The following is a 9,848-nucleotide window of genomic DNA, read 5'->3' on the forward strand; positions in this document are numbered from 1 at the left end:
GGCGACTGTAGCAAAGTCCCGAATGAAACGCCGGTAATATGACGCCAGGCCCAGGAAGCTCCGTAGCTCAGCACCGTCGCGTGGAACAGGCCAACGCCTCACCGTCTCCACCTTAGCTGGGTCGGTGGCCACTCCGGCGGCCCCCACGACATGGCCCAGGAACCCGGTTTGCCTTCGGAACAGGTGGCACTTTTTCGGGTGCAGTTTGAGCCCAGCACCTCGTATTGCGTCGAACACCTTTTCCAGATGTCCTATGGCACCGGTGAAGTCCGTTGCATGACACAGGATGTCGTCCAGGTAAACCACGCAGCATGTTCGTGGAATGCCCGCCAGGACACGCTCCATCAGTCGCTCGAAGTTCGCTGGCCCGTTGCATAGGCCGAACGGAAGTACCCGGAACTGCCACAGCCCTTGCCCGATGGTGAACGCCGTCTTCGGGCGAGCTTCCGGGGCTAGCTCAATCTGCCAGTAGCCACTGCGTAAGTCCAGCGAGCTAAACCAGCAGGAGCCGGCAATGCTGTCCAGCGCATCGTCAATGCGGGGGAGCGGGTAGGAGTCTTTCCGGGTTACCTGGTTGAGGCGCCTGTAGTCAACACAGAACCGCCACGAGCCGTCCTTCTTCCGGACGAGTACAGCCGGCGCAGCCCAGGGACTACTGCTTGGCTCTATCACTCCTGCCGCGGCCATTTCCTTGATCTTTTCTTCAGCTGCTTGTCGTTTGGCGAACGGTAAGCGATGAGGCTGAAGTCGGATGGGCCGAGCATTTCCGGTGTCGATATCGTGTTGGACCAGGCTCGTTCGGGTGCAGTCCTCGTCTCTTGCAGCGAAGATATCGGTGTACGCTGCTAGTAGTCTCCGCACCTGGCTACCCTGTGCTTCACTCAGCCCCTCACAGCTACGAGTGCAGAGTTCATTTACGGCTTGCCTTGTCTCTAAAGAGGGCCGCGCTCTCTGAGCGGAGAGTGGTGTTTGCTCAACCCGCTCTCTTGGCTTCTCCCTGGTGGGCGTAAGCTGAGGAGTGGCGGCCTCAGCGAGCGGACCTGGATGAGGCCTGTTGTTTTCGCGGGCTTGTGTGGGGAGGGGCGGAGACTCAGCAAGCGGACCTGGATGAGACCTGTTGTTTTCGCGGGCTTGAGTTTCGCGGGCTTGTGTGGGGAGGGGCGGAGTCCGGGATGACGAGTACTCTTTGCGAGTTCGCTTCCTGCGGACTTGTGTGGAGCGAGTTGGAGAGTTCTTCGTCGCGCCAGCTCTCCGCACTTCATGCTCTGTTTTCCCTGCCGTGTGCAACACTACGCTGCTCGTCCCCAAGTGTAGTGTGAACCGGGAAATGTCCACCACAGCCCCCCATTTCTCTAGCACGTCCAGGCCGAGAATGCAATCATCCTGAATGCTAGCCAACCAAAGCCGGCGGCTTGCCGTCTCACCGTTGATGCACACGCACACCAACTTTTGTCCATACAGTTCCGCTCGCTCTCCGGTAACTGTCGTGATGCGCGTTTTTGTCTTTTCCCAGCCTCTGGGTCTGGCTACCAGCGTGTCGGGTAAAAGACCGGGGCGCACAAGCGAGATGGTGGAGCCAGTATCGATCAAGGCGCGACACCGAGTCCCATCCAGCGTGCAGTCCACATACAGTCCTCTGGTTTGGCCGAGCCGGCCCAGCCGAATGCAATCCATAGCCCCTCCCGCCGTGCCACCTTCTTCTAGTAACTGCTGGGGTGCGAGCTTGAGGGGTGCCGGGGCTGGGCAGTACCACGCGATGTGCCCCAGCTCGCCACACCGGTGGCATCCGTCTCCGCTGGCCGGCCTCTTCCACTCGCGTGGGCGCCGTTGTGGTGGCTGTGCCGTGGTCTGCCGCGTCACCTCCAGTTCCTCCCCGTCTTCCTCCATCGATATCTGGCGTGCGCAATGCCGCGACTCTGTTGTGCGGAAGATGTTTTCCACCCGTTCGGCTTCCGCGAGTGCCACGGACAGCGAGCTGGGGGCACTCAGGCGAAGGTGTTCTTTTAGCCGCTCTGGGTGGATGCCTCGCACGAACGCTTCCAGTGCCATCTCTTCATGTAGACCCTGGCTGTACGTTGGGTAGCCCCGCCGGGCATACAGCTGCAGGTCAGCCGCGAACTTGCCCAGTCTCTCGTCTTTGTGTCGCCGTCTGGAAGCGAGTTGTTCTTTGGCATCGCTGATGAAGATTCTCTGGCCGAATCGTCGTTGCAGAGCTGCTTCGATTGCAGTCCAGCTTACTTGCTCCGCCGGTGGCAGGTCTTCTAATACTTGTAGCGCTTCCCCCTCCAGGGCCAACGCCACCTGTACGCCCGTTCTCTCCGCCGACCAGCCATTCAGCTCGGCTGCCAGCCGGACCTGTACCAGGTATGTCGCCAGTGGCCTTTCGCCATTGTAGTGGGGCAACTTTACGCTGGGGCGCCCTTCTACCGCCGCCGTCGCACCGAGGACCGGCCGGTTTCCATCGCTCCCGTGTGGAGCGGGTTCAAGTGGCGGGATGCTGTCATCAGCCCGGTTCCTTTCCTCCTGTGGCCGGGGGCGGGTCTCTTCATCACGGTCACGCTGCAGGCTGGCTCCGTCTGCTTGGCTCAGCAGGTGGCCATGGGCGAGCGTGCTGTCGAAGAGCCGTCTTGGCAGGAAACTCATCATCGCCAGGTAATCAGTTACAGCTTTCTCCTCCCGTCCAGTAGGGGTCGTCATCCCACTTCTGACACCAATGTAACAATCTGCAAGGTTGTCTCAAAATGGTCTTTATTGGTTTCGCACCAAAACACACGAACAGCATTATGGGAGTACAGTCATACAGCTAGGCTCAGATCATTACAATACGTTCGCTACGTGATGGTTTTTTAATGGAAAATATATAGGCCTGAAAGATAACCTGTCTATGATGCATCCTAAACACCGGGCTAGGACATTTCTGCTCGAAGTCTCAAAAAGCAGTCAACGTTCATTCCCAAACACCCATATAGGCTACTTCAATACTCTATTTTTAAGGAAGAGCATGGCTCAAAGTAAAGTAACTGACACTACATAAATTCGTCAAAGTGAATAATTTGTGTCAACTCGCCGCAATGTATTTATTAACGCACCCGTGATGATCTACATCTCCATTTAAACCAGATGTTTTAGAGCGCACGTTGAGATGTATTCAGGGCTGGGCACATATTTGTTGCACGTGCTACAAAAATAATTCTTTGCGATGAATGATTTAGTAAACGTTACACCGGTCAGATACAGTTTTGCCTATGGCTATATCGTGAGACTGAGGCGCTTTTTGTTTGTTCGAAGTGCGTGTTTAGGGTGTGAGAGGGGAGTCGATGTGCTTTGATTCCAGCTTGGTAGTTGTAGTCTATGCGATTAAAAAACACGTGTGTGTGAAGTATCCAAACAATGATAACGCTTTCATTATGGCTGCTTTAGCCACAGACCTTGAGCTACTGTACAGTGGGTTGGGTTCCATTTAGAAGTGTCCACTTCATTCGCCCTTTCGGTGATTCACACAGCTACTTGAAATGTATTACTACTGATATGCATAACTTTTCGCCAAGAGGTGGCAGCTTGATACTGTAAGGTGTAAGCCATTGGTTCCAAAGGAGATTTTATTTGGGTCGCCAGCATAGCCTAGTGACAATTTGTGTTGTGTAATAGGCCTAGCATAGGGCCTACCTTATATAGCTTATAGTTTGTTAACAGTCACGGTTTTGTCATAACTCCCTCTATGCATTTTTGCATTTACAATAGCTCTGAAACCGGGGGGCGAACACGTCGCAGGGAGGGCGCCAGTGCGTGGATATCTCAATCGCAAAATTAAACAATATTTCTATCGGGCGCCTAGCATGGACTAGGCTGGGTGAAAATCAAAAGATTGCGTCAAAAGATTGAGCTTGGTCTGGCGAAAGCCAGACTAACCATGGACCTCGTTGCAAAATACAAGGGAACATGAATCAGCATATTATTTGCACAAACAATAACGGACAGTAGCTCTTCAACTTTGCCCGTTAAAATGTGTATGAACAGTCTCGCAACGCATTTCATGAAGGCCCTTTTGGACATGTCAGTTATTTGCTCCACTGGGTAAAACGGCATTTTGTTTTAGACTACTGGTATTTCATTTGTGCATTGACAATAAAGCTGAATATCATATGAACTAGATGACTAAACTTGAATGTAGAAGAAACATTCACAAAAATCCGTGACATGACCTCTCTTCTTGATAGCTGTTGAAAACGGCATGGAACTGACAGGGATTGTTTTGTTTAATAATAAATAAATTACATTATGCTGCTACCTTCTGCTTTTCCCAAATACAATGTAGCCTACAGGTGTACCTTTCATCAGTCTAGTTGCAATGGAAGGACTGTGATGAACTGCCCTACTTGTGATTGTTTAGAGATTTTAAAGGTTTTATAACAATGCTACAAATGTTTTGGCCCAGAAACAAATCTATTCACCTTTGCAGTGCCAGTAGGCTACTTTGTGTGCCAAACAAGCATACACAAAAGTTTCAAGAGTGGGGGATGGAGTAGAAGATGGAGACAAATTCATTAATATGATTTATTTTCGCGGAATGGATGTACAGGACTGAGCGGCGGTCATATTTTGTACCGCTATGCGGTACATCTAGTTTCACTTATATCCGACAGCCAGCCCAGCACGACAGTACAAGAAGAAACGTCATTTGATTGGCTGATCGAGGGGTAGGGGGAAGGGTTATCTGACACGCACGCTACACGCATGGAGAGTGCCAATGCACGGGCTACTTTGCACTGGCAGTCAAGCGAGCAGGTGTGTTAACGACAACGGTAAGTTACCAGGGCTGTCTGCCAATACATACCCCATAAAAGGCCAAAGTAAAACATTTTGATATTCCCTTTGCCCTTCAGCATGTACATGTTTGGCCCTTTTTGTGGTTTGTAGGCTAGATCAGCTATGCCACCCAAGAAGAAGAAAGAAAGCTTTTTCATTATGCAGAGTCTAAGCAAACTAGCCATACAAACTGGCAACTGGTGACCAGGCTTTCAAATTCGGATTTTACTGTGTAAAATAGCATTAGCTGTAAGGATATTGTCACAGCTAAACCTAGCTTCTGTAATCTTTCAACCAAAGTTAGGAGTCATGTTGAATAGGCTATGGGTATGGCATGGACAGTCGGTATAGAAGAAGAATAGCCTAGAAGTCACTGGGCTGCCAATCTTGCAGTGTATTTGTGAATGTAGCCTGATGCAAAGAAATAAAAGATAAACAATGCAAAGAAATAAAAGATAAACTAGGTGCATTTCCTTAGAAATTAACATAGCGAGACACCAGATATTTCTTCTATGATCTCATCCCATAAAGCTTTTCTTTGACTTAGTTTTTTGAACATTTATTTTATCTAATAGCAAACATGATGAATTGAATCCACATATCCTTGCACTTGCGAAAACTATTTTTCACTAGCCTAAAACAATGAGGTCGCAAAAACAATGACTTCACACTTGACTTGCGACTCCACACAGAAGACTTCAGACTTGACTCGGACTCGAGCTTCGAGACTCCTGAACAAGCTGTATTTCATGCAATTATTTCTTTTTTTAATCTAAATGTATTCATGTATTTCTATTTTATTTTATTGCTACATACAGAATACTTTGGAAAACGTATAACGAGCGGTATGGCCCCTTTGCCATAATGTGCAACGTAACACATGTGCGCACTCACAGAAGTAAAAAAAAAAAATGCATGCGACAAGAAGTCCTCCCGGAGTTGTGCCTTTTATCATTACTTTCGGTTACAATAACTTAGTGCACAGAGGAAATAAGCGAACAGCTACATGCAAGGTGTGTGGCACCAGGATAAATTATGCCTATTCAACAACGTCTGATTTCATCAGGCATCTCCAAACGCACCCAGATAGGTCATGGCCTAGCATATCGTCACAGGTGACAAGCTAACCATCGCAAAGTGTTGTGCTAATGCTGGGATGGACAAAAATACATCAGAATATATTTCAAAATAAAATACATAATAGGCCTACCCTAATTTTTAATGTATCCAAAATACTGTATTTTTGTATTTAGAAAATACTCAAAATACTTTTTTCAAGGAAGTATGGAAGCACTGCAAAAAAACGTTTTTTATCCCAAACATTTAGCCTATTAAAACTATATAGTAAAAAACAATAAAATTTGGCCCCTGTTATACCAAATAGTATAGGCCTACCGTATGCAAGTTCATGTAGTGTGATCAGAATTAAGTGCCCTTGAGCAAGGCACCTAACCCCTCACTGCTCCCCGAGCACTGCTGTTGTTGCAGGCAGCTCACTGCGACCGAGATTAGTGTGTGCTTCACCTCACTGTGTGTTCACTGTGTACTGAGCGTGTTTCACTAATTCACGGATTGGGATAAATGCAGAGATTAAATTTTCGGGATCAAAGAGTATATATACTTATACTTACTTACAGTTTTTTTCAAATGCTTACACACTAAATCTTTGCTTGTCACACAATTTTCTAAACATGTCTTCCAAACATCATAACCCCACACCAAATCTGCAAAACCATACACTAATTCTCAGTATTTGACTCAGTTTTCAATTGACTAAAACACATTTTGCAAAACACCACACACAATTTTCTACTTAACACACAAAAATCGAACAGGAAGTAACTTGATTTTATTTTTCAAACACAACCTATCATAACGCCACACTAAATCACCAGTGCTTCACTCTCTCTCTTCACATGTGTAAACATTCATTACTTTACGGAACACCATCCAGTCATTGCCTTACAGTTTTTTTCAACTGCTTACACACTAAATCTTTGCTTGTCACACAATTTTCTAAACATGTCCTCCAAACATCATAACCCGACACCAAATCTGCAAAACCATACACTAATTCTCAGTGTTTGACTCAGTTTTCAATTTACTAAAACACATTTTGCAAAACACACACAATTTTCTACTTAACACACAAAAATCTAACAGGAAGTAAATTGATTTCATTTTTCAAACACAACCCATCATAATGCATCCATCCAATCATTGCCTTAGTATAGGCCTATGAATAGATATACTCTATATGTAGGTATGGACCCTTTCAATCTGCTCCTAGAGGATTTGCGGTTGAAATGTTCAGAACCAACGCAGATACTTTGAAAGTAAAAAAATTACAGTAATCTGACTTTAGCTTACAGTAATGTTCTACAAAAAGTCGACTTTATGTAAAACCTGTCTTTTTTACTCTATTTTTTGTTTCTCCCCAAGTTACCATTAGCTCAATACAGTATTTTTTTCTATAGACCTATGAATACATACACTACCCCCCCCCCCCCCCCCCCCCCCCTCACACACACACACACTTTTCTTTGGAAGAAGCAAAGTAATTTGATAGTAGTCAGTCATTTCCGTCTTCGGGCAAAATCAGCTTTTTCAAAACTCCATGTAAATCTGGTGGTCATTGTATTTAGCTTTTTTTTTTCTTGCTGGCTGTAAAATACCGTATTCGCAACAGCAAATTATCTGGGAAAAATAACTATTTTTGGTTTCAATATTGCTAGCATTTTTACTGTGTATTTCAACTTCTCTCTGTAGATACCGTAACTTTCACTCTTGTATGGAAATACATAAAGCATATGAAAGACAGAAAAGCATTAGGTTTTGAGCAACAGTGTGTACATGATGTATCCAAAATGTCATATTATGACAAAAGTGTTTATAATGTGAGGCGAATGTTTGCTTTAAACATGTGTTTATGACATTTTGAATGTTGTGTGTCATTTTGCTGTAGATTTGAGGCATTTTGCATTTTGAGTGAGCAATTGTGGGTTTTGTGTGTGGAGTTTTGAAAAATAGACACAGAGTTTTGAAAACGTGTGTAAACAATTGTAAAAAACTGTAATTAACCACATTAAAATCAATAGGCCAAAATCATAATTGTGTATCTGTGCCGAATTTCGTAATTCAAGTCCAGTGCAGAACTGAATAAGAAAATCATAAGGCTATGTATCTTGAAGTTCCAGTATGTGAGAAACTTGACATGCCTTAATATATCCAACCTCAAGTATGCAGCTAATAAGGAAATAGAACTGTTATTTAATTAAACAAGGATAACTTCTCCCCACTGTGGAATACAGATAAGGGTGCTACAAGGAAGGGAATTCAAACACACTCAACACCTTACCATCTATTGATGTCATTGTGGTTCATTGAGATATCTGACATTTTTTCTGTTAAAGATCGGCATGGAGACAATAGGACATTGTTGCCTTTGTCTGTGTCCTTATGTGAACTTGCACAGGTAAACTTGCTCATCTTTACTTGCGTACGACTTCACACCAGTGCTTCAGGGCAGCCGTGGCCTACTGGTTAGCGCTTCGGACTTGGGGGGTTGCCGGTTCGAACCCCGACCAGTAGGCACGGCTGAAGTGCCCTTGAGCAAAGCACCTAATCCCTCACTGCTCCCCGAGCACCGCTGTTCTTGCAGGCAGCTCACTACTGTATGCCGGGATCAGTGTGTGTTCACTGTGCTGAGTGTGTTTCACTAATTCACGGATTGGGATAAATGCAGAGACCAAATTTCCCTCACGGGATCAAAAGAGTATATATACTTATATTGTATTGTCTATTTGCTTATACTTACTTATACTTCAGACCAGAGCTGATGCTTCAGCAGCCGTCACTGAAAAGCTGTGTCGTTGAACACAGCTGTTCTCACATTAGCTGATTGCGATAAACATAAACCATTGTTGCCTAATTACCAATTATTCATTACATTGTGTAGTATCTACTTTTTAGTGTCACATATAGTATTTTGCAATATTTTTAAAATACAAAAATACAAAATACAGAGCCATTTCTTTCAACCCAATAAAATACAAATGACAAATTACTATTTTGTATTTGAAATACAAAATAGTAGGCCAGCACTGTGTAGCCTATCTTGACATGTCTAAGGTTTTGGTTACAATATACAGGTAGTGGGCTCTCTGTTGATTTTAATGAGTAGGCCTAAGCCTGAAGTTACAGCATTTCTATCACAATTGACCAGACTTCGACTTTTGGTCTGCTTTTAACAAAATTCTGGCTATGATTTTTCCTTGTATTGCATCATGAGCCATCACTGCGCCTATTGCATTCTACTGTTGTTAGCCTTAAGCCTAGCTCAGTCATTATGTTCGCCCTCCATTAGAAGTGCAATGAGCTGCATTGAGCATAATAAACTGCATTTAGAATTCCAAATCCATATTTCTAGATATTTTGGTAAAAGTAACTTAAAAGGAATACAATAGTAGTGTAATGCCTTACAATTCAGATACAGATTACTTTGAAATGACAGTAATGAGTAATACATAATACATTACGATTTTGAAGTAACTTGCCCAACACTGATGACAACCAGCACTTTCTATGTGTGTGTGTGTGTGTGTGTGTGTGTGTGTGTGTGTGGAGGGTCAATCAAATTCTATGATTGCCACTGATGTGAATGATCTCACAAATCACACAAACCAAATGAAATTTTTTCAAAATCGCAAAAGTATCGATTCGAGATTCTTAGTATTGTTATTGAAACAATAATGTTGGTATTGTGACAACAGGAGTTGGGGATATGTCCCCACCAAAGCTGAGACCAAACCTATGCCCTTGTCATAACTGCATGCATTGGTTTTGGCTGCAAATAGACAAATAAGCTGCAGGCATGCTCAAAAATGCACACATCACACTTTTGTATTGCTCCTCTGTAAAGCGACCTTTTATCTTTATGGTTATAGTTATAGTTATCGTTATCGTTCTTGGTGTGAATGGGCCTTTAGGCTACTGTCAGGGCTCTTACGCCCTCTATGGTCATGAAATATTCTCGCACTGAA

This window comes from Alosa pseudoharengus, unplaced genomic scaffold (assembly GCF_046254945.1).
Source record: "Alosa pseudoharengus isolate Yale_2024_CS ecotype anadromous, Long Island Sound unplaced genomic scaffold, YU_APseudo_1.1 YU_APseudo_1.1_scf_6, whole genome shotgun sequence".
Taxonomy (NCBI): Eukaryota; Metazoa; Chordata; class Actinopteri; order Clupeiformes; family Clupeidae; genus Alosa; species Alosa pseudoharengus.